The sequence below is a fragment of the Harmonia axyridis genome, chromosome 5 (assembly GCF_914767665.1).
Source record: "Harmonia axyridis chromosome 5, icHarAxyr1.1, whole genome shotgun sequence".
Taxonomy (NCBI): domain Eukaryota; kingdom Metazoa; phylum Arthropoda; class Insecta; order Coleoptera; family Coccinellidae; genus Harmonia; species Harmonia axyridis.
The window spans coordinates 28,156,075-28,181,340 of NC_059505.1; the positions used below are offsets into that span (position 1 = coordinate 28,156,075).

Sequence of the window (25,266 nt, forward strand, 5' to 3'; positions counted from 1 at the left end):
CACCTCATGAGAATGGGCCAAGCAGAAAACGTCGAGTGCAGATTCTTTGGGGAGGATCACCAGGTGACGGAATGCCTCGCCATCAATAGCCAACACAAAATATGCTTTGGACAAGAAACTTGAAGGAGTGAAGATTTAGCCCCCATTGAAGTTATCCCAGATACTGGAGTTCATTAGAACTCTGGAACTGGAAGGCGAGCTGTAGATGACCTTATGGAGAGAATAGCTCTGATGGGAGGCACATCAGACCATTAGGTCGCAATGAAAGGGAACCTCCGTAATCAAATCTTAATCTTAACGATGCAATTATATACTGCGTGCGCTAATTGAAATAAGAATGTAGAAGTGTTTCTGGAAGGTGTAGAGATTCGAACGTATTTTATGGAGAAAGATAATCGTCCCGAACTCGAACATTGCAAATTATGATTAGTTTTCCATAAACGTATAATAGGCCATCACGCTGAATCTCCCTGTATATTTAAGAACAACAACATCCCCATAAACCTGAAAAAACGAGTTTTTGAAACTGTATGTTGCCAGTAGCGACATATGGCGTTGAAACAATGGCACTGAGGGTAATACTGAAAGCGATGAAACATGCCAAGCTTGTTTACAGTTTGAGAGACGAGGTGAGAATTTAAACAAATCGGCAAAAGCAAAAAAAACAAAGTTGTAGTTATAATACAACAAGAGCAGATATGAAATGTCATCAGGTAGGACTTGTGGCTCGTCAAGATCCTAGCAGCTGGACAAGTAAACTAACACGCTGGCGACCAAGACAAACAAAACACAAAGAAGATGGCTCGACGACCTTAGGACTCAGGTGAGAAATTGATTGCATAAGATGGCACAGGATCAAAATGGAGAAGTTTGAAGGAGGCCCACATCCAAGAGTGGATGAAAAGCAGCTGAGCAAGAAGAAGAAATAAATTCGAACAAAATCTGGAATGTTTCTTTAAGTTATCATATCGAAATGAACCCTTCCACTACACAAACTTCAAATTAACCCTCACTGAAAACTGAAACAAAATATAATCCACAATCCAGACGATGAACAATTCATAACAAGAGGAAATACACCGAAATCCGTTCTCGGGGTACCCTCCTGGTGCAAGCAGGGCGACTCGACCAGAAACGTATTGGCTTCCGGGGCGTCTAGCTCCCGCCAAACCTACATAGATTGCCGAACATTTGATTCCGACCCCAGAATAGCGGGTTATAACGTCGGGCCCGAGGAGAGGTGCATCCAGCATCCGACACAATCCGTGTATCTGATCGTAAATGGCGATGCCGTCAGCTTGTTGAATGCGTCCCCGATATTTCCAATTCTTCTTTGTCGGTTTCGAGACGCGGGAATATAATGACATTGCATTCGGGTATTTCGTGTATATATTTCCCGGGCGTTTCTATGCCGCCGTATTCTAGGGGGTGGAAGTAGAGAGAGAGAGGGAGAGAGTGGCCTCGAGTAGCTGAGATTGCCGCTCGGAAACGCTAACAATATCCCCATATCTTTTCATAGGTCGATGCTCTACAAGTTAATGGCCTTTTTTTTGCGGTTTGTATACCCTTCGGGTATGGGCTGTCGTTCGTGGTGTTTTAACTTGGTTTACTGATACTCGGAGAGGGGTTCGGTGATATCCAAAACTTTATTCATTTCCTGAATCAATTACAGGATTTGTCGTATACAGGGTGATTCATTACGAAAGTCTAAATTCTGAATTGTAGATTCTAGACCTTATTATCATTATAACAAATCTTTATTGCAAATTCATATATTACAGAAGTGTGTCTAAAATATGCAATGAGTGGACATATCGCGGAGCGATGTCTTCCTGCCAACCCTTAACTCAGCATTTCCATTACATCTAACGACAAATTGAAAAAATATATATAAAGTTGTGTAACCTGTTAGGAATATAGGAGGGATGGATTGGAAAGGAAAGTGAGGGAATATATCGACGGAACATCTAGAAAGAAAACACTTCAACCGATTGACTGTTTCAAGTATCATTTGAGGCTCATCTTAAATGACCTGAAAGTAGGCTTATGAGATATCTCAACGGGGATGCATTTCCAAAGTTGAGGGAATCTCACAGAGAAACAGTTACGAATAATATTTGGGGAATGATCGTTCATTTTTCAGCTGAGATTACTAAGTGCTCTCTTATGATGATCTTCACTTCCGAGAGGTCGAATATCGCAAAGCAGATAAGATGGTATCCGACATTTTAAAACCCTATAGCCCAGAAGCAGAGTATGCCAATTACGACGCAATCCAATGGGCAGGAGGGTGAGAGCATCTCTGAGCCGGTTAACGTGGTCAAATTTCCTCAAGTTATAAACGAATTTAATACCAACGTTCTGTAAACGGTCGAGTTTTCCCAACTGGTCTACCGTTAGACCCATGAAGCCCACGTCAGCATAATACAGAATAGGGAGCAACAGTGTGAAGAAAAGAGTCTTTCGCGTCTGAAAAGGAAAAAAATTCTTCTGAAGTTGGAGCTGATGTAGGCACTGGTAAAACTTTTTACTCATACTGGCAATCTGAGGATCCCAAGAAAGCATTTCATTTATAATTAAACCCAGACTACTCACCTCCGAAGAGTAGGGAATCTTCTCCGTACGGAGAACAATCATTCATCATCATGTATATTTACCTTACCCAAACATTCTTTAGTACCAATGACGACGGATTGTGTTCGAGACCCATATGGAAAGCAGTGGTGGAAATAGTTGATCTCCGTTTTAAAGTCGAACTGACTGAGCAAATTCCTCAATCCTAGTAGGAAGATAGAATTGAAGGTCGTCCGCGAAGAGGTGATAACTACAGCTTATATTATAGACCAAAGAGGAGACATAAAGTGAGAACAGGAGTGGACCCAAAACGCTGCCCTTCGGAACCCCCACAACCATCCCCACCTAATCAGAGAAATTTTCATTTAAAATCACTGATATCTCACGTCTCACGATAAGACTTGAAAAACCTTACGGAATGCTCAAAAACGCAATCTGTCCAAAAGTATATCGAATAGAATTAAATGCTTTACTAAAGTCCAAAAGTACCAGTATTGTAAGCATTTAATTGTCCATAGCTTGACCTATGACATCCGAAATTTAGCGAGCGCGGTTGTAGTGCTATATCACCGACGGAACCCTGACTGAAAACCGTCATGTTGAGAGTGGCTGTTTAAGAACCTCAATATTTGAGAGTGAAAAAGCTTCTCAAAAATTTTCGACAGTGTGGGAGGTATAGATATGGGTCTGAATTCTTGAGGATGGTCGGCATGTTCTTTTTTCGCGATAGGAATGATTTTACCGCGTTTCCAAACTCTCGGAAAATCACCAGACTGCAGTGAAAAATTGAAAATATGTGTTAAAATGGGAAGAATATAAATAAAGTATTTCTTGTTTCCGCGATACCGGGTGTTAGTGAATTTTGATTTTCGCAATAATCTTTGATGTTTTTAAAGTTTTCATTCTATGTGCCTCTTAAGACGATCCACACAGGATAATACCGTAGACCATACATTCGTGAAACTGAACATGGTGAGTACCTTAGCAAAGCTTCTATCTCAGATAGCTTGTTTTAATTTGCAGTGGACAATGTTTGTACATACATGTCAAATTTTCGTTGATTGATACACTCAATATGGAGATGTTATCATTATTTTTTTTTGTGTTGGTGATGAATAAATTCTGTTTTCTTCGGATTAATCTTCATGTCATTGGATCTGATTAGATCCAATAGATTGATTGATTAATCAATATCGTTCTGCCTAAATTTTCGACTTTTTCTTGAAGGAGTCGATCAGTTTTTGCCATATTTGAAAGAACCATCAGTGAATAATACTTTTTAATCTGTAGCAACATTGCAAACCAGATAATCTAAAAATATCAGAAAGGAATTGTTTCAAGAATAGATGCCCGAAGAACCCTCAAAACGATTTTTGGTATTGAGGAATTGTTGTCATCTACATATATCCGATATTCAGTATAGGTTTTCCATGAAATTAATATTGAATTATCGACTTGATATTTATATTGTCCAATTTTTGACCACAAAGATTTTACTGAGAAGCACAACATAAGAAAATCGTCAGAACGCAGTGTCAATCCTATCAGTAGAAAAAGAGTTGGTTCAGTCTATTTCACATTCAGACATTCATATCATTGACGTTTACATCAGAATGAAAATTGTGAATGTTTCCATTTTGCCAACCCTTTTCTGGAACTCACGAGCCGCCACTGCTGCACATCGGAAAGAACCTAAAATCGAAAAGATCAAATATTATCATCGCATGTATAAATTATAGGAAATTCCTCAAGATCCCTATAAGCCGATACACAAAGTATCGATCGTATCTCTTTAGAAAGGGGACAAAGTGACAGCCAGATCAGGGTGTTTCTCCGAAACCGATTCCCGTTGAAATTAAATTCTCCTCGGGAAATAGGATCCCAACACTTGCAGAGGCTTCGATTTACATCCGCTTCCTGACGTTCAACACGGAATCCCGGCCAATTCCTCCATAAGACACTCGGCTGGCAGATTTTAGGTAGTCAACATTATCGGATTTCGTTTTCTTTCCATGTTGCTGCGCGATCATTTCGACAGACGTAAGAATGTTGTTGGGAAATCTGTTTGCTCGGGTTTTTTCCTTTGGGGACGATCTGAAGCGGAGAAAATAGTAGGAGAAAATTTAAGACCGCAAAAATTTGATTTCAACTCATTTCAATTAGATGAGAAGAGCTAAATTGAGTATATAGGGTTTTTCAATAAAAGGTTTCATTTGAAAGCTCGTTATCTAGGCTGATGAAGCTGTCAACATGCTTCAACAAAGCAATGAAATTGTTAGAATTCACAAAAAAAATGGTGACAATATCGAAATTTTCAAGTCAAGCTCAAGCCAAGTAGCTTGAATATCAAATGAAGCCTTGAATCTCTAAAAATAAGGATTTCCACAAATGACATACACCGTATTTTGGATAAAGACTCAGGTCTCAAGGCTTTTAAATTTCAGGAGCACGAAAAATAAAAAAAAAAGGTTTGTTGAAAAGCATCCGATCCTCAACGTTTCACGTTGCGGTTTTTGTTCTGGTGGTGTGATTGGACCTCACTTATTCGAAAATAAGGTAGGTGCAACTGTAACGGGTACCCAAGTGGAACACGAATTGCAATTTTGCAAGAAAAATTGCCTGGCCGTGTTGGTATTGGAGAGGTTATCACAATTGACCACCGATATCTTGTGACTTAACACCTTTAGAGTTTTTCAGGTCTTCGTGAAAGATAAGGTCAATGCTCCACAATCAATTTGAGACCCTAAAAAAGGAATTCGTGAAGTTATCCTGTCCAGGGTAACGGACGAAGCTGTGTGAAAAGCAGCTGAAGAATTGTTCCACCGTAGCTCTGCGGATCGTAAAAAGCGATCAAAGGCGGTCTCCCGCACGACACGGAGGAACCCATGAATGATGGTGAATATGAGGAAGTCGAGGACTTTATTGATTACAATTCATTACAAAGACAAAACAGCCCCTGGGCGAAGTTCAGATGGCATTAGAGGATGCCTCTTTTCTGCCACTCAAACCCTGATTTAATAACTCAAACATAAAATTGATACATCCAAAAAAATTATGTAAAAAGCCTTATAATATGAAAGCAAAAACAAGCGAAATTGAGCAAAACATGAACAATTCAACAGAGCCATCGATGATAACATAATAATTATGATTATAATTGAATGAAAAAAAAACAATATTGAGGTATGGTCATTATACAGTATACTGACCTTCAAAAAGACAGAGCCAAATTTTCTTTTTGAATGCAAATGCATTTAATAATTGGTAAGATAACGATATAAATGGATTTTAATATTTATAGGTGGAATAGGTGAAAGATCTTTCAAAAATGGCCAAACGATTTATAGAATAATACAAATTCAATTCTACAAAATGGTGAATGAGCTATTATTATTAAACACAAAATGACTTTATTTGCCTCAATATTCTCGAAAAAAAAATACAAGAAGGTTATTCATGTCGCGTAATTGATTATAAATCTCAGCAGTCTTCTTTTATAGATATCAGTTCAAATAATCAAATTAAAGAACAACCTAAAAGAATTCATATTAAGAAAAAGTTATCCTGACAAATTTTCCTATTGGAAACAATGAATAAATATGCTGAAAGTGTTGAGTAGGCTATTTCATAATTTGACCCATTTATCAGATATATGGAACTGTTATACTGTAAATTAATGTTCCAAATTTGAATCCAGTACGAAAGTAAAACGAAAAGTGCGACTAAAATCGTGCATTTTTATGCACCTGTTAGGAGAAGTACAAAAACCATTACTCTCAGTCAGTTCACAATATTGCCAAGAATTCTTAAAGTTCCGTGAAATTTATGATGCCCGAGATTTATTTTATTTGTCGAGTCAAAACCAGCACATAAATATCTCCGTCAGGTGGAATATTTCATCTTTATCGATCCATGTGGATGAATAGAACACTCGACAATGATCATGAATTCAGATTGGAATTTCTCCACCAATCTTTGCATTCCATTAACTCTAGCTCTGCGTTTCCTGATTGCAGTTTGAATATTTTATGCATCATAGGACAGTGGAACTTGATTATTTAAATTTTAAACTTCATGTACGGCAGTACAGAAATAACAAATGAAGTTTTGAATATAAATCATACAATTTGAAATGGGTATTACTTTTTGACGTTTCTTATGTCATTTATGTTCAATAGGTTATGCCATTTAAGGAAAGACTTATGCTTCAAAAATGTTTAAAATTTTTTTTGTCACAATCTGTGCTGATTGGTGAATACTGAGAGAAATTTGAGATTATTTTTATTCACTTGGTTAAATGTAAATAAACAGAATTACAGAATTTGCAGTGATGAAAACCAACTCAAAACTGTTGATAGACCAAAAAATCCAGATAAACTCACAGTGAAAATTATAAGTTAGATATATGGATGAGATAAAATAATGAATCGATAATACATATAAAATAATAAATTATGTTGAAAAATAAAATGTATACTCAAAAAAGACATTTGAAAAGTTATGTTTTCCAAAACAAAACGAACTCCTCTACAGAATAAAATATATTGCTGGCTGATATGTCTTTCATTTGTTTTTGAAATTTGGATTTTGGCAAGTTCCTAAGTCTAAGGGGTAGTCTATTACATATCGATATCGCACACCTTTCCGGATTCTTTTGAGATTTTTTCAATCTCATAAAATTTTTCCTGATGTGGTATTTACTCTAGTGTTATAATCATGTATGTCAGATTGCAAACGATAATTTTTATATTACCATGATAAAAATTCAGTATTAGGCCAATTGAGAAGCTCCCGGTCTGATGCACAGATGACGGTGCTAGTATTGAATACATATAATTTTTCGTTTGTACCAAACTTCAAACGAAACGTGTAAAAATTAAACAGCAGTCCGACCATTAGTTGAGATATTGCGTTATGAGTGTAGCTGCTTTTGTTATTTGGAAAAAGATGGAAATAAAAGAATTTCGTGTATTGATAAAATATTGTTTTTTGAAGGGAAAAATACAGTTGAACCAGGATAATCAACCATCATTGATTGGTATGCTAAGTTTAAATGTGGTGAAATGAGCACCGAAGACGGCGAACGCAGTGGATGCCCAAAAGAGGATGTCACCGACGAAAAAATCAAAAAAGTTCAAAAAATAATTTTGAATGACCGTGAAGAGAATAGCAGAGATAGCAGACATTGTGAAGATATCATCTGAACGTGTACATCATATCATTCACGAATATTTGTAAATGAGAAAGCTGTGCACAAAATGGGTGCCGTGCGAGCTCACAATCGATCAAAAGCAACAGTGTTTGAAGCTGTTTTTAAGTGCAATAAACCTGAATTTTTGCGTCGATATGTGATTATGGCTTAAACATGGCTCCATCATTTCCAATCGACAGTCATCTGAGTGAACTGCACAGGATGAACCAAATCCAAAGCGAGGAAAAACACAACAGTCAGCTGACAAGGTTATGGCATTAATATTCGAGGATGCGCAAGGTATAATATTCATTGATTACCTCCAAAAGAACCAGATCATCAACAGCGATTATTATATAGCGTTATTGGATCGTTCAAAGAATGAAATCGTTAAAAAACGGCCCCCTTTGAAGAAAAAAAAGTTGCTGTTTCATCAAGACAATGCGCCGTGTCACAAATCAAAGAAAACAATGGCAAAATTGCATTAATTGGGCTTCGAATTGCTTCTGCATCCACCGTCTTCACCAGATCTGGTCCACAGCGACTTTTTCCTGTTCTCAGACCTCAAAAGAATGCTGGCTGGAAAGAAAGTTAGCGCCAATGAAGAAGTAATCGCCGAAACTGAGGCCTATTTTGAAGCGAAAGACAAATCGTACTACAAAAATGGTATCGAAAGTTAGAAGATATTAGCTATAATCGCTGTATCGCCCTCGAAGGCAACTATGTTGAATAATGAAATCGAATTTCGCCAAAAAAATGTGTTGAAAAGTCCTCGGTCGACCGAGGACTTTTCAATTGGCATTCCCATTTAAAAAACAGGGTGGTAATGTTTACCTATCACCATTTTCGGACCATCCAGTAGGGTCAAAAATAATTTGAGCTTATGCGCTGAGTATAATTCCGTCAGAATTCGAATCATTCTCCTAGCAAAGAATTTTCAAGAGTTATCGGCCTATCGCGAACTATTGACTGACTTTGTATACAAATATAGGATATACTTATGTATATTACAATATATTCCACTCCCAACGGGAAATCTTACGTCCGGTAGCCAATGAACTTTTCCGTGAGCCGAACAAAACGAGACCTCTCGCCGAGATCATATCCGGATACGGAATTGCGTGTCCAAAACTAGCCCAGATTCCGTATCTTGATCACGGAATTACACTTCGAATCGCATAACAAATTGGAATGTCCAGTAATGATACCAAAGTACCAGTTGAATCGGTTACTCACGCGTCGTTCGCTTGTGGGCCCTCCTTCGACTTTCCTCATTACCTTATCAGATATCAATTCCGCAGAACTCGAATGGAACGGTTAACCAGTGTTTTGAACTCTATAATTCCGCGGAACAAGACTCGGTTTGATTGATGAATTCATCCGTGCCCGGAGAATAATGTAATGTTATTACCGGTGTAGGGATTAGGCATGCCGAGAAACGAATGAATAATTCAGGTTTTTTTTTACGCTCGTAGCGGGTACGTGTATGATCTTGCCGATTGATTGGTTGGGATCTGAAAACGATCTTGAAATGGTATGGTATATTTATGGCAATTGCATGGAATCGGGACTGCACGTGGGTTGACAAATTGTTAGTGACGCCTTTGAAAAGTTAAAACTTTCTACCCTATATTAGTTGATACAATTTTAAATAGAAAACATGGTTGCAATCGAGTTTTAGAAATAGGTTGAATTGAAAGTTTCATAAACAACAAAGTCTTCATATTGGATTATATTTGGAAGTCCATGATCTTCAAAAATACGCATCAAGTAGGGATTCGCGGTTTGGCTTTATTTTCAAGCTACTTGGCTTGAGCTTGACTAGTTTTCAAGTCAAGCTCAAGTCAAGTAGTTTTTCAATCTCAAGTCAAGTCAAGTATTTATTTATCAAGTACTTGAATCATATCAAGCTACTTGATTTTTAGCAGTTTTATTGTGTAGTGTCACATCAATAAAAAAAAGGTGAAACAAAAAAACCCTTATTCATTAGACTTATTGTTTAAAAGAACCGAAAATTTCTTTTTTTTCAATAGAAACATAAATTGAATCACTATAAATCATAACAAATAATGAAAAAATAGAGTTTCTTGATATTGAGAAATCTCCCAGCTTTGTGTGATTTCATAATTTTCCATCCACGATCTAAAACACACGCCTAACCTATTGCGGATTTTTGTGACTGTAAGAGCCGCTCTGGAAAATTGTCTTTCCACAGGATCTGAAGATGCTGGCGTTGATAAAAAATCCTTGGCCATTTTAGCCAAGTTTGGAAACTACCATAATCTACCAAAAGATTCCATAGAAATGTGAGAAAACTACTAATAAAGTCGAATGCGAATGCTTCAGTCTCTCGGCGCTCGAGGAATCCCCTTATTTAGTCCAAGCGCGCACGAGATTGCAGAAATATGTGCCGTGCAAGGCGTGCATATCACGCTCAAAAAATATCGAGTTGCTTGATATCTAGTCAAGCAATAAATATCTAAAATCAAGTGAAGTCAAGCTCAAGTATGAAATTTTTCACGAGCTTGATTTTCAAGTCAATTAGTTGGTTAAAATGTCAAGCTACTTGGCTTGATGAATCCCTAGGCATCAAGCCTTGCACCGTCAGAACAAATGTTCGAAAATAAAATAAAACTAAACATGATATTATCTTCACTGATAATCCGCCGTCTCAATTGTTAATTCCACTTACTACCCCCTATTATACAGAGTGTAACATGAGTGGTTGGCCATATCCTAGTGGTGAATGCAGGTCATCCAAGCCTTTCAGAAAAAATGCTTGTTGTGTGTCCTAAGATTGTTAGTTTTGGAGATTCAGGGTGATTCATGAGAATTGCCTTAATTTCTGATATCCATAACTAATCAGCAGTCCGACTTTGTTTAAATTTCGTGAGTTTGTTCACCTCAGATCAATCGGTTCAAATTTTTTCAAGAAATTAATTTTCAATACCTATGTTTGCAATGAATCAAATGGACTCTCAGTAGGTACAGAGATTTTAGGCTGAAGAAAAGTGGAAATGAAAGCTAAAAAATTCAATATCCCAGTTGAGTAAATCAAATATTATTACGAAAGAAATGAAAACAAGACCGTGTTTTGAAAAAATTACATAAAACATTAATTCTTTCGTTTGTTATACGCTTTTGTAGAAAAAATGTGCCGTTCTAAGTATATATTGAATCAATTGGGCTGAATTATGTACCTTTATTTTCGTGGCAAGAACAACATTGTTTCAAAACATGTAAAAAATATAGATTTCGAAGTCCAACGGAAAAAACTCAATAATCGGAGTACTGCCCTGAAAATATTAAAATTACATGAAACGTTTTGGAGAGTTGTATGAGGTTGACAAACGCACAAAATTTAAACTCGAACTATCAGTCACAGAATTAACAACCATCTACTTTTCTGGACTGAATGTCCTGCATTTACCACTAGACTAAGGCCATTCACTCATGTTATACCCTCTATACTTTTCTGGAGAAAAGAGCACAGAAATCTCTTCGATTGACCGAGTCAGAGGTTAATGTATGTTGTTAATAGTCAACCAATTTTGAGTGTCATAATGTCATTATAGCACGAAGTTTAGTCCGGCCAAACTCAATATGATCTTGAGCATGATTCTGACGGATAAAACATACCAATTTTGTTGAACAACTGTGAATATAACTTCGACTCTCTACAGATTCGCCCCCAACTCGTTCTACAAAGACCTGAAAATCCCTCAAGTTAATATCGCGCATCAAACTAAAACTTATCACCAAATTTGGCCTTTTGTTTGAATTTCACATTCTCTGGACAATTTTCTGTATTGTCGGTGTAAAACCCGTCATCTCCCTTAAGTTCGGAATTATTCAGAATAAAGAACTTTTCATCACCCATTACGATAACTTTGTAATCTGTAAAATGAATGCGCCTTTAAGCACTGCAACATCTCAGTATTCGAGCTAACTGATTTGGTTTATATTTTGGTCATTTCTTTCGAATTTACGATATTCTACCGCTCTTCTCTTCATTTTTCTGGGAATTGTGAACTCGATAAAACAATATCAAAATCATTTTCACTTTCGAAAGACTTTGACATGCTATTTCGATTTTGGCGCAATTAGAAGGTGATATTTCGAAGCTCAACTGTCGGCTGATTCTCTACCAAACTTATATTCCATGTTGAAGCATCAGTTACGCTACATGAATGTTGGATATTGATTGACTCATACTAGCATATATTCAGTTAACTCCACCTCTTGACAAAGAGTTTCATGGTAAAACAATCGATTGAAATGACTATATCTCTAAGCGACATCACAAGGTTTAATTCATTATTTATAAACCAGTACGTGTTAGATATCTTCAGTGATTATTTATAATCCAAAATCGATGCTGTTACTGTAAATATATTGGTAGCCTATCATTTAGTGATAGAGTTCAGTTTATGTCATTATTGATTCACAAGATATCTTGCGTGATTATGTTTCTTTAATTTCACCAGTATGCATAATATTTACACCCTTAATTTATGAATAGACTGGAACCTGGGTAGAAAGTAACATGGCGATCCTTGTGGTTAATGAAAATTTGCATATCACTCATATCTGTTAAAAAATGGTTTCTTGGGCATCAAAGGAAGAAGAGATGATAAGAGTATTTTTTCGATATTTTTATTCATCATAAAACATTCTTGAGATGAACTGTCAAAATACAGAACCGTAAACAAACTAAGGCGGATTAAGCTCAAAATAACTGACAATTCAACTGATAAATTTAAACTCTTTGTGTCCGAGCTTCAATATTTTCCCAAAATTAGCAGTTAAGCCTTCTTTCTAAATTTTTTCAGAACACAACGAATTATAATAACTGACAAAGAAACTGCAACACTCAGAGAGCTGTTCAAATTTAATTTTTTTGGTAAAACACATATAGTATAGCAAGGAGTAAATGATTGAAATTTGGACAAAAAACGAAGGGTTTACAATATTTTTTTAATAAATTTGTAAATAATGTGTTTGTCCACCGCGATTATCTATACACTCCCCAACACGTCTCGGCATTGATTCATTAAGATGGTCTATGTCTTCTTGAGGGGGACTATACCAAGCTACCTGTACTTCATGTCTAGAACCGCCAAAGTCCGTGGGGGCTGAAGTAAATTTCCAAGCCTTCTACCCAATATTTCTCTAACATGCTCTATGGTCCAGAGATCAGGAGATCTGGGTGACCTTAGCAAAAGATTTACATGGGTCGCTTCGAAAAAGTTCAACTAACTCTCGCAATATGAGGTCGGGCATTATCGTGCCGAAATATTGGATTCTCGAGCCGGTTAAGGTAAGGGAGACCATATGGCTTCACTATTACTTGGGGTGCAATAGCACCCCATACCATAACGCCTACTGTCCGGTGTACATAACGCTCAACATCGAACTGAGGTTCACGTTTTTGTCCCCGACGTCGTCTAACACTTCTTCAGACATGTGCACCCAAGGAGAATCGAGATTCATCAGAAAAGATGACCCGAAGCCATTTCACATTCCAATGTTGATGTTCTCTGCACCACTGTAATCGTTGCCGGCGATGCTCAACCGTCAGAAGAAACACAAGATGGGGTCGATTATGCTGAAGTCCAGAAGATCTTATCCGGCGGTAAACCTTTCGGAAAATTGCAGGATGGCCTTGTTCTCCTAACCACTCAACAGCCAAAGATCGAGTTGTAAAATTTAAAAATCTTGCCAGAAATGACTACAATACAATAACCTTTTTCTTCAAATTCAATCATTTAATAGGATATTGTAATAATTCCGCTACCTTATTGTGGTACTAAATGTGTCAGCAAACAGTGTTGCCTATATTTCACTCCAAAATCCCAAAGTTCTAATTACCTCACCCTCTATATACCTCGAAGGGGCTCAAAATTCAAGTCAGTTCACCCCACAACCTCATTCGATTCAACTTTCAAGCAACAACATACGGTTGATCCTTTCTTATTAATTTAATAGTAACGAATGGGATCGCAGTTGAGAGTGGAGGCTGCCCCAACACTTGGATCGAATGAATTATTCGTTTTTATGTTCTCTGCCCCTATTTTTCCACTCGCCTTCATTGAATCGAATGAGCGAATGTAGTGATTCGGATACTGATATAGTTGTGCTTGTTTCCGGACCTGATAAGCCAGTAATTCACTCCTAGCAAACACCTGAATAATGTAGCAGTGTTTACTTCGGAAGCCCCCATCTTTGCTGTTTCGGAGCTAATTAATTTTTTATATGTTTGGAACGAGCCAGCTCTGGCTGTACGAATGCTCCCCCACCTTTTTTTTTCCGTACGTCTGAATTAACAATGACCGACCTGACAAGAGCTGTTTTGAATGAATTTTCATTAATCGAGTGAGTGCTCTGGATGGTATACAGCTGTTTGTGTCAGGGATGTTACGATAAGACATAGGATAAAACAACTTCAGGGCGACGTATTTTTAAATTGCAATCTATAGCGAGTTAGATGTGAAAAAATACTTCACACTCCAGTGAACCATCATGTATAAGAGTATTAAGTTTTGTGAAGAGGAGCAAAATGCTGATGGAGGATAATATGTTTATGGAAGGGTTCGGGTTCATACCTCTTAACGTGTAATCACGCTTTAAGTTGCTCCTCGGGTATATCTAGTGGAAAGATATTTCAATGATACAGAAAAAGTGTACTCAAGTGAACCCTAAGGTTTATATTATCTGAGCATACTGCACTCAATAAGTCTTGGGTGTAATCAGTAAAAACATTTTTTTAATTCGACTTCATTCGTGTCAACATTCAAAAGTAATACATGGACTCCAATGCTATTCTTACCTTTCAATACGTTTTCTGTAGAAGGATTCGTATTTCGAAATAGGCTTCAACCTCGGCAATCACTTCTTCTTTAGAGCTAATTGCTTTGATAGAGCAGCATTTTTCGATTTTTTATCGATACGTGAAATTAGTTTTTTCCATTTTTCAAACAACAAAATATATACCGTTCATTTTGCCATATTTTGATCCAGACTTAATCCGAAATTCTTATTCGCGTCGTCTGCAGCTTGGTATTGAATAGAAAAAAAGTGTTGTGCACTGGCATAGCCATCTGGGCGTTAGACAAAGGTTTTATTGAGTGACGTGTTATTCTTATTAAATTAAGATGCCTAATTCGCGGAATGAGCAGGATTTATTATTTATTATTAAAAATAAGATGATTTTCTTGTCAATCGAATCACACCCTCTGTAATAGATATAAAATCAAATGGAAACTAAAACAGGGGAAGGAAATGAGGTGAAAACCAAGATTCAAATGTAAAAGAGCTAGGAAACGGTTATTATGAATTCAGAACAAAAGCTGATAAATATTGAGAGATTTAGAAAAATGGAATTATACAATGATTGTTTGCAACAAAAAAAAAGCAACATTTGTATACATGGAATCCTGGAAAGGCCTAAAGAAGATTCAAATAAGCACGTCGTTCAGTTCTTGCAGTCTGGAGTCGGAATATCGATGCCAAACGAGTATATATTGCAAAGCATATTACATATTACAGGGTTGGAAAGCACAATCCGAACCATCCAAAAAATAAAATAATATTATTGTTAATCTGAAAAAACGCCAAACAGCTTATGTTAGTGCGTTGATTTCTGATAATGGTAGCCATCCTTGGGAATGAAAAATTTTTGGACTTTCAATGATGTTATCTATGCTTAAATAAAGGAAATTTACTGAACATATAATGTTCTTCGAATTAACATTGAATCACTTTACTGAAATAACATCTTCATGATGCTTTTTGGTTGTTGGAAGTTTTTAATTTATTGAATCGAAAAGTATCACTTCTCTTTCCATCTGATATTGTTTTGAAATTCCTCAAATATACTATTGATAGCTAAGACAGCCACTTGAGATTTAAGTAATACTGAACCTTTTCAACTGCAAATTGAGATTTAATAAATTCAAAGTGGGACAATACACGATCAAATTGGGTATAAACACACTCGGAAATAGTCGAATTCAAATTGAGGCGACATTAATTTCTATGTGAATTCATCATTTCACTTTCTGTATCTGAAAAAAATTTAAATAATGTAATTTTGAAAGAATTCTGGATGTTTCCTTTGATATATATTCTTTCGCCACTCCCTTTTCATTTACAAAATACTTATCATAGAAAATATCAAAATTAAACTCGATAAATTTCATCCTAATTTCAAAGTGATTATTCCCAAATTGAATGTGTTCAGTTCAGGCCCAATCTGAATTTGATTATTCCCAATTCGAATTTGTTAATTCCCAATTTATGTTTGTTTCAATTTGAAGATAAAAAGGTACCTATAGCAGTAAAACTAATTGTTAGAGGTTATCATTTGATTGTTTTGTTTGAAGTAAATATTTAAATGATGATATAAAGCACTAGTTAAGTGAAGTATATCATACCTACAAAGCTGTGTTATACCTGAATAAATTTGATATGATTTCTAGCTTGACTTGTGTAGTCCTTATACCATTTTAAAAACTACTATTAATAATTCTGTAGATATATCAAGATATGTAAGTTAAGTGCAGTGCAGCATCGAAAGCAAATAACATTTACCAAGTATAAAATTGCTATCAAATTTTTCGATTAATTCTTCTATAGTTTCCTTATCTCTTAATAATAGTTATTAGGTGATTAGACACGGACGCAAATCGAACAAATAAAAGATCATGAAAATCAATTTAATGCTTCTTGAGTTTTAAATGTTGTTACCATTTCCATTTTGTTTTATATACAGGTACAAATTTGTAAACGTGGCATTCGTAATACATGCGGCCAATAAGAATCATCCTTTTAGGATGAATTTTGTAGTTTCAATTGTGAGGGTACTATTTATTACAACAAGCCCGGCTAGCTCAGTCGGTAGAGCATGAGACTCTTAATCTCAGGGTCGTGGGTTCGAGCCCCACGTTGGGCGCATATTCTTTTTCTATTTACGGCACGACACGACTCGAGATTATTTTCGTATTACAAAATGAACCTATTTGCCAAGAGGTAGCGTGGCCGAGCGGTCTAAGGCGCTGGTTTAAGGCACCAGTCTCTTCGGAGGCGTGGGTTCGAATCCCACCGCTGCCATTAATTTTTGCATTACCAGGACCTAGAACGTTTCCTTTGAGAACATTATATTATTGTATTGATGGAGTATACTGGAAAATAATTTCATTAGAAGAAATGTAGGTTATCGATATGTTCGATAACAAATGACATATCAACATTCACATATTAAGGTGGTTTTCTGATAGCGCACATTATTTTTATTTATTTATTTAATTTAATTCTATACAAACATCATCACAGGCAATTACAAGTATCGCAACATCTCTTTTATTATATTTGTTATCTCTTTTGGATTTTCTCAACTTTGTCATGTTAGTACTGTAGTGTGGGATCCCTGATGAGTAACAAAAGCTGTTTTTTCTGTGACGGGAAAAAAATTTGACATTTTATCTCTGTTGACAGGTAACAAAATATGACTTTTCACGAAATTACTTTTTTCCCCGGGAAAAAAGTGAGTACTTTTTTCCCGGATATATATTTATCCACGTATAAATAAAGGAATAATAATAATTCGACCAGACTGTTGATGGCTTTTGTTGTTGTGCCAGTTCCGAAAAATAAGCCAATAACACTGTCTCCGAGAAAGAACTGCATGTCTTTTTCATTTTCCATTCCATAAATCTTGAATACGCGGTTTCGTAAATTTTCCGCGATTTAGCTGGCAATAATTTTCGTGACGCTACTTGCGCTGCTTCTATCAACTCCAGTGGATTCAGGGAAAACTCAGAATCAGACATTTTTTAACTTTATATTATTCAACATAATAACTACTAAATAATTATTACTGAGTTCGCAATTTTTGAAACAAATCACAAAATTAAATTGACAGATATTTGATTACTTTGAAGTTTCCCTTAGCAACGCAGGTCTAATTGCAGCTTACTATGATAGTTTAAAAATTCAAATTTCATATCGATAACATTCTGACTTTAATATATTGTAATAATATGTTCTTTTACTATTAAATTGTCGTTTTTCCTGTCACAGAAAAAAATAGTGTATTATACACGGGAAAAATATTAGATTTTAGCTCTCGGTTTTTTGTCTCCCTCCGCTTCGCGTCGGGAGACAACATAACCTCGAGCTAAAATCTAATACTTTTTTCCCTTGTATAATAAATAACTATTTATACCTGTCCTTATTTCGCAAAGGTATCGACCAAAATGCAGAATTCACATCTAATTTGGTAAAAAATTTACAATTTTGCATATATATATATATATATATATATATATATATATGAACAAAAATTGTTTCCTTCGGAAATAGACTTCATTTTTAGTTGTTGAAATCAGTAACATCATTGCAATCATTCAGAGTTAACTTTTTATACGGGAACAAAAAATAGTTGAAAACCACCCCTTCAGACCCGGGTTCAAATCCGCCTTGGTCCTTTTTTTTGGGGGGGGAATACATATATAAATTACGATGTGGTGGATTCGATGGAACCGAATTCGTCCAAAACCTTCACAGGACGTGAACGAAAAGCGTAATCCGATTCAAAGTTTCGAAACTGGAATAGGCTCCATAGATTTCGCATCAGTCAATTGGCCCGTATATCCGGAACGGCCAACACTAAAACAGAATTCATGACCTTTTTATTTGTACTTGAATAGGAAGTGGGCCGTATCCCACTTTCTAGAAACAGCGGAAAGTTTGTGCATTCATGTTTGCTGAATTTTATCGTTGAAACGGTAAAAAAGGAATTTCGGAACAGAATAATTTATTTTATAGCGTGTTTACTGTTTGGCAAGATGTGCAGTTGCCAAAATAATAATGAAATCCAAGGTTCACCGGAGAAATTTGGATATAAAATGTAGATTAGGCTTATATATTGCCAAGCGTAGTTTTCGTACCAAGGATGATGCTGGACGGTGTTGAAGTAATAGATGGAATCTTTCGATGGTCTCGGCAAACTGCAACTTTGGCCTTTGAGCGTACTAGTGGATATAAAGTTATAAATTATCTGAATAGTTTCTATATAGCGAATTGATAAAGGAACATTGCAATAAATTCAGTTATTTACAATTTCAGTGATTCTGGTTTATATTTTTCGTAGTGCATAACAGACATTGTCCTGGCAGAAGTTTAGCTTTTGTTTCAGAGGAACATTTCATGTCAAAAATTATACAAGCATGTAATGTTCGCAAATTCAATTCAAATGGACTCAAAATAATAATTTTCAAATCCTTTCTCCAATTTTGTGTCAAATCCGTTCATACCTTGTGAAACAAAATCATGAGAGAATATCTCAGATTCACATTGATTTCATGGTTATATTTCATTATTATTTGTTTGTACTGTCCTGTCACTTATTTATCTATTAATTGCCAAATTTGTGATACAGAGAACAGTTCTGTCAACCAATATTTTTCAATGCAAAAAACACTAAACGATATTTATGGAAATATTCTATTTATTATTTGGAAAATTCAATGCATTATAATGAAAAGTTCAAAGTTCAAAAACGAGCCACGAAGTAGCGAGTTTTTGAATGAACGAGTGGTAGAATAAGCCTTCTGTAGGAGTATTATACATTATTTTCTCTAATTCGCAAAATTTTTCGAAATTAATGAAAAATTTCCATACATATCGTTTAATGAGTTTTGCACAAAAAAATGTGGATTGGCTGAACGAATTTGACAAATAATAAATGAATCCGTGGCAGGAGAAGTGCGACTACCAACATGTAATAATAAAATATTACCATGAAATCTGTGCTACACTGCGATATTATCGCACGATATTGTTCTACAAGATGTGGCAGAATGAACAGATTAGCCACAGAATTAGAGACATAATTATTTTATGATCAGTAGCCAACAAAACGTCAAACTGTCAACAAGCTACATTCTTAATGTTGACATAAATTTTCAGAGTATTTTGAATAATTACCTATTTTGACATCTTCTGTCAGGTCATATTACGCACCCTGAGGTGAGACCCTACTAATTTATTATAGATTAGTACGTTAATAATCGATAATAAATTAGTTTCGAGCCAACAGCTCTTGAGTATAAATGGAGGAACTTCTCACTTGGCGTCCACAATACTTAGGGCCAATAAAAATCGTCAGTGCATGCCGTCAGTTGCACTGTTCAAAACATAAACATAAACATTGTTTCCATAATCAATATTTTGTGTCGGACGACGTGTATAATTTCTACAGGTTGCATCGTTTGCTAATTATCGATGTTTAGCTAAACAGGAGATATGTTTGACAACATTGCAAAATTTCGACGGTGATCACGGAGAAATCAAGAATTTCAGTTTTCTAGTATAATTTTCTGTGTTTTGTGGTGCCAAAGTCAAAATAAATTATAAATAATTATTATGAGTGATCATCAAATGATAATTCATGATCTGAATCTGAAATCCATATTTCAAGTTTGAATTGTCTAACAAAATTAAACACAAACACGCAATCTGATACAATCAGCTTATATCCATAGAGGAATAATCTCTATAGTTATGTCTATGAATCATATAGGTTTCGACGTCTTGAGTTGCGCAGAACCCTATTTTAAACTAATCGGGAATATAAACGTCCAAATCTGCCTGGTTAGGGTAAACAGTGATTATGCCACATAAAACGTCATTTGAAAGATGGTGCAAGAGAAAGTAGTCAACGTTTAAATTTTTAATCAATGTTCAGGCAAATGGTACAATTGGTCATTACCCTCAAAGATATTAAAATACAGGTATAAGTTTGTACACGCATCCATAACAATGCGGCCAATAAGAACCGTCAGGCATGACGAATTTTGAGAATTCTGACTAACTGTTCTGAAGTACAAAATTGCAAATTGAAATAACAAGCCCGGCTAGCTCAGTCGGTAGAGCATGAGACTCTTAATCTCAGGGTCGTGGGTTCGAGCCCCACGTTGGGCGCATATTCTTTTTCTATTTGCGGCACGACACGGCTATGGATTATTTTTGTATTCGAAAGTAAGCCTATTTGCCAAGAGGTAGCGTGGCCGAGCGGTCTAAGGCGCTGGTTTAAGGCACCAGTCTCTTCGGAGGCGTGGGTTCGAATCCCACCGCTGCCACTATTTTGCATTTTCAGGTATAGTATATCCATAGTCACTTGGAGAAAGCCAGAATTTTTCTATATATACAAAGGTTGTCAAAGTTTCCAGATATTCCTTTGGGGCCAGTGGATTTATTGCCTAACAATACTGTCAAATAAACCCCGGTATTAAGCGGATCTGGGTATCCACTTCATAGATACATCTAGCCAAGAGTTTTTTATATGGACTAGTTCAAGTGACTTTGGATAATATACTGTATTAAAGTTCATTCCCTTGTAATCAGGGAAAAAGGAAACAATAATTATTCTTTAAAAATATCGCCGCACATCCAGAACATACTTCCAATAACGCATTCCATCAGTATATCCATTCCGAAAAAAAATATGTTCACTGAATCCGGAAGAAACTTCTCAACGACACGAATTCGATCAAACAAAAAATTCTGAAGAACCATGAAAGGGGACAAGTTTCGAAAGAAATTTTCCTGCCAATTATGAGCAAATAGCCGTTGTGATCCGAAATTCCAATATTTATTGTTCGCGCGACCTTCTGTCGCAGAAACCATCTTTCCTCACCCAGAGAGACTCGGTAATTAGAGGATTTTGCGAAAACTAATACGCTCTTGGAAATTACGAAAAATTTTGTCCCATCTATTGACATTTTTATAGATTAACCCGTAAAAAAGATATTCATTAAATTGACCAAAAAAATCGCTATTGAATATACCTTAAACCTCAAAAATAATTCATACCTGTAAACACGTGATGAGAAACATACATTGGGCAAACTAACGATGTGGTAAACACGTGTTAACTCCACTGTCATTTATTCGGTTTTTTATTTTTTACAGAAAGCAAAAGTCACTGAAAAAGTTTCCTCGCACATGCTTCGCCCTTTAATTTCGAACAAAATAATTCCGGATTGTCAGCAAGGTTTTGTCCTCTGTGAATACATGTCTGCTTCCTTGTCCCTGTCCCTGAATTCATGGACAAACTCTCTTGATTTGAACCACCAGTGGACTCAAATGTATCGAGTCATTTTGGAGTGATCGAGTGTTCATGATCAGACTCGGTGCATCTTCATCTCGTAGCAAGGCTGTAGCTAGTGGCGTACCACAGGGTTCTGTGCTCGGCCCACTGCATTTTCTCATTCTGTGGCTGATCAACCACTATTAGTTTCCTCCGAGTATTCTGCTTATGCAGATGATTGTCATTGAATGTCTTCTCCGTATGAATATTCAAAAGTGCAAGGTTTTCCATTTGAGCAGGAATAATCCACAGAAACAGTACAACATTTATGGTGTCTCACTTCAATCTGTCGAACAACATAGTGATTTATGAGTGATCATGTCATTTGACCTATCTTGGTCGACTCATGTCAGTGGTATTGTGTTGAAAGCGAAGAGAAGAGTAATATCGATAATAATCAATGTAATATTCAGAGTCCTTAGAGTGATATAATATCAACTGACGATCAATGTATAACCTACGATGACGTCAATGAAGTGAAACGGCGGAAACAAACATGAAAACATATATAAAACCTAGTATAAAACTATATTTTTTATACAGAGTGTTTCAAGTATAGAACTCCTCATTTATCTCGGTATTAAGGGATTGCACGATTTTTACAAGTTTGGTTTGCGAGGATCTTGGCTACGGTGGTGTTAACATTGTTGTTAGATATTTCCTTTTCCCTGAATAATAATGAACTCATTTCAAACTAATTACTCCATAAAGTTGCCTTTTGATATGCTTAAGAAATAATGAATATTTTTATCTAATAGAAGTTCACTTCTCTGGTTGCAATATTTGAGCGGTCATGTCTCGACGAGATCGCTCTATAATTTCATCACGATGACCAGAAGCATAACTATGGTACAGAGAAAACTATAGAATTAACATTTTCAGGGCAAGTTCAGACCTCGAATGCTACGGTAAAGTTCGTTAATGGGCGAAATCCGACAAGGGGTTCCATAAATACATTCAGAGTTTTGTTTTGCTGGTAGATAATTTCAAAACTACGAGTTAGATCGAGATGAAATTTCTCATTTACGCGTTCAATATCAATTTCAAGCATCAGCACGAATTTCATCGCGTTATCAGAACTATTTAAAATTCAAGGAAATAGCGAAAAAAACTCAATACAGTCGACCCTCGTTAACTCGAATTATTTTCAATCCCCTCTATAAGTCCAAGTGAGTAGTTGATTCGAAATCACAAATCTCAAAATGTCGGTGAATCGATCATATTTAATGGTGCAATAATTGCATCGTTCAGTTTTGTAAATGCTGTAGGGAATAAATCTCTTGTTTAATGTTAGAGCTTGTACGAAAAACTCATTTAGGGTTTTACTCCCACTCCCCAGTATTCAAAATTCAGCACTGATTTTGATGAAGCCATTTAACAATTTATAAACATTATGGTAGCGTGTATCCCTACTGAATATAAATAACATAAGAAATAAAAACAAATTTTTAACAATTTATTAAGGGACCCACCTTTTTTTGCACCAGAACCTTCGATTATCTAGCTTCGTCACTGATCAGAATAAATCACATGCAGTAATAAACATAGATAGAGGAAGTATACGAAATTTTTCATGTCCCCAACATGGTTAGATTAAGTTGTCGGATTGTGATATATTTTCAAATCCGCAATTCTACTATATCGCTATGAATGAATATCATATTGAATGAACTATATTTAATTGAGTGATTCCCAATTGAATATGCTAATTAGAATATTAGGAATCCGATAATTTTCCTAATTGTCGAATTTATAATAAGCAGAATATTTATTATTTTCTGTATCTTCCTGCTGAAATCCAAGGTTTGGCAACTTTTGCTCTCCTAGTGTCATTGGTTGTTTCACGTCGGCGTTGTTTGGCGCGCTTGAAGTTTGTTTTCTGAATTTCTGATATTTAGGTATTTGTTTCAATATAGTGTAACGTTACAATTGTCCATGAGACTAAGACTGATTTCTAGGGGTGGTTTGGCTTATATGGCAGCAAAACTCCTACCCAGGTTTTTACAAATTCAATAAAATTAAAATATACAAAGATCGATCCTTTTCAGTCTAAATAAATAATAATGAAATAAAAACTTAACTTAAATCAGTTTCTAATGAATTTTTGTGCTATTAGGATGGAACCTCTTTCGTAGCTTATTTTCAGCCTTCTAAAAACCAAATCTTAGCAGGAAGCTATAGTACTCTAATTCCCATTCAGCAAAGTTGATGTAATAACGCCAACTATTACGCAGATAATATTCTCTCAGTTTCAGGGACTAAAGTGGTTTAACGTACGTACTATTCCAACTTCTTTATCTCAAGGAAGTTCTTCTCCACGATATTTCAATCCCAATGGAGATTTCTATTGTTTAATCCCAAGGGAGGTTGTACTTCTTGAAATTTTTCAACCCCAAGAGAGGTTTCTGTTGTTCCAATCCCACAGGAGGTTCGAGAACCTCGAATTTAACTAGTAATGGCTGACATCTAAAACAAGGTACGTATCTTTTCTGAAGTCTCGATAATTATTAAAACTCTTTCAGGAAATTTTCTCTGTTTCTTTCTCTAGATACGCGCATCCGTTGGCGCTTCATCGGCGACCAACCACACACGAAGAATCGACAAACCACCGCGTCTTTAAAAATTCCAGTAGCGTAACATGAATTGAAGCGTGCAAAATCGTTACAATATTTTGAGTAAATATGAAACGTTGATTCACTATGGGTCATAAGAAGTGCGTTCTTTGTGGAGGAACTCGCGAATTGAGCGAAATATCGAATAACTGATATGTTTTCTTTTCCGCGCGCTTCATGTCGAGTTTGATAGTTCATGTTTCTCATCTTATGTAAACTATTTGATCAGTTCTGTGGTAATGAATGAACGAGCGCTCAAAAGATCAAGAAACCAATTCATTTTTTAAAATATTCACCAATTTGGTAATATTTTAAGAATACGTCCAAAGGCCTATCGAGAGGTTTTCCGAGAAAAAAATTGTTGATCGATCAGGTCGGCAGATACATAGGGCCCTTTTGTGGGCCCATTTGAGCAGTTTTGTGATCATGAATGAACGACCGCTTAAAAGGTCCATAAATCAATTAATTTTTGGAAATATCCACTAATTTGGTAAAATTGTAAGAGGCCTATCGAGAGATTTTCAGAAAAAATAATTGTTGATCGATCAGGTCGGCAGATACATAGGGCCCCTTTGTGGGCCCATTTGGGCAGTTCTGTGGTCATGAATGAACGAGCGCTCAAAAGGTCCAGAAACCAATTCATTTTTGAAAATATCCACTAATTTGGAAAGATTGTAAGAATACGTCAAAAGGCCTATTGAGAGGTTCTCAGAAAAAATAATTGTTGATCGATCAGG

The 25,266-nt window shown here is 36.0% G+C and overlaps 1 protein-coding gene and 4 non-coding genes across 10 annotated transcripts in view; 4 read left to right on the forward strand and 1 right to left on the reverse strand.

Moving 5' to 3' along the window:
- Window positions 1–25,266, reverse strand: part of LOC123679897 (calmodulin-binding transcription activator 2) — a 274,862-nt gene that overhangs the window by 204,509 nt on the left and 45,087 nt on the right. The gene's annotated exons all lie outside the window — the stretch shown is intronic.
- Trnak-cuu lies at window positions 16,646–16,718 on the forward strand. Its single transcript has one exon. It is a non-coding gene; the product is annotated as a tRNA-Lys (tRNA).
- On the forward strand, window positions 16,795–16,876 carry Trnal-aag. The gene has a single exon. It is a non-coding gene; the product is annotated as a tRNA-Leu (tRNA).
- Window positions 20,677–20,749, forward strand: Trnak-cuu. Its single transcript has one exon. It is a non-coding gene; the product is annotated as a tRNA-Lys (tRNA).
- Window positions 20,826–20,907, forward strand: Trnal-aag. The gene has a single exon. It is a non-coding gene; the product is annotated as a tRNA-Leu (tRNA).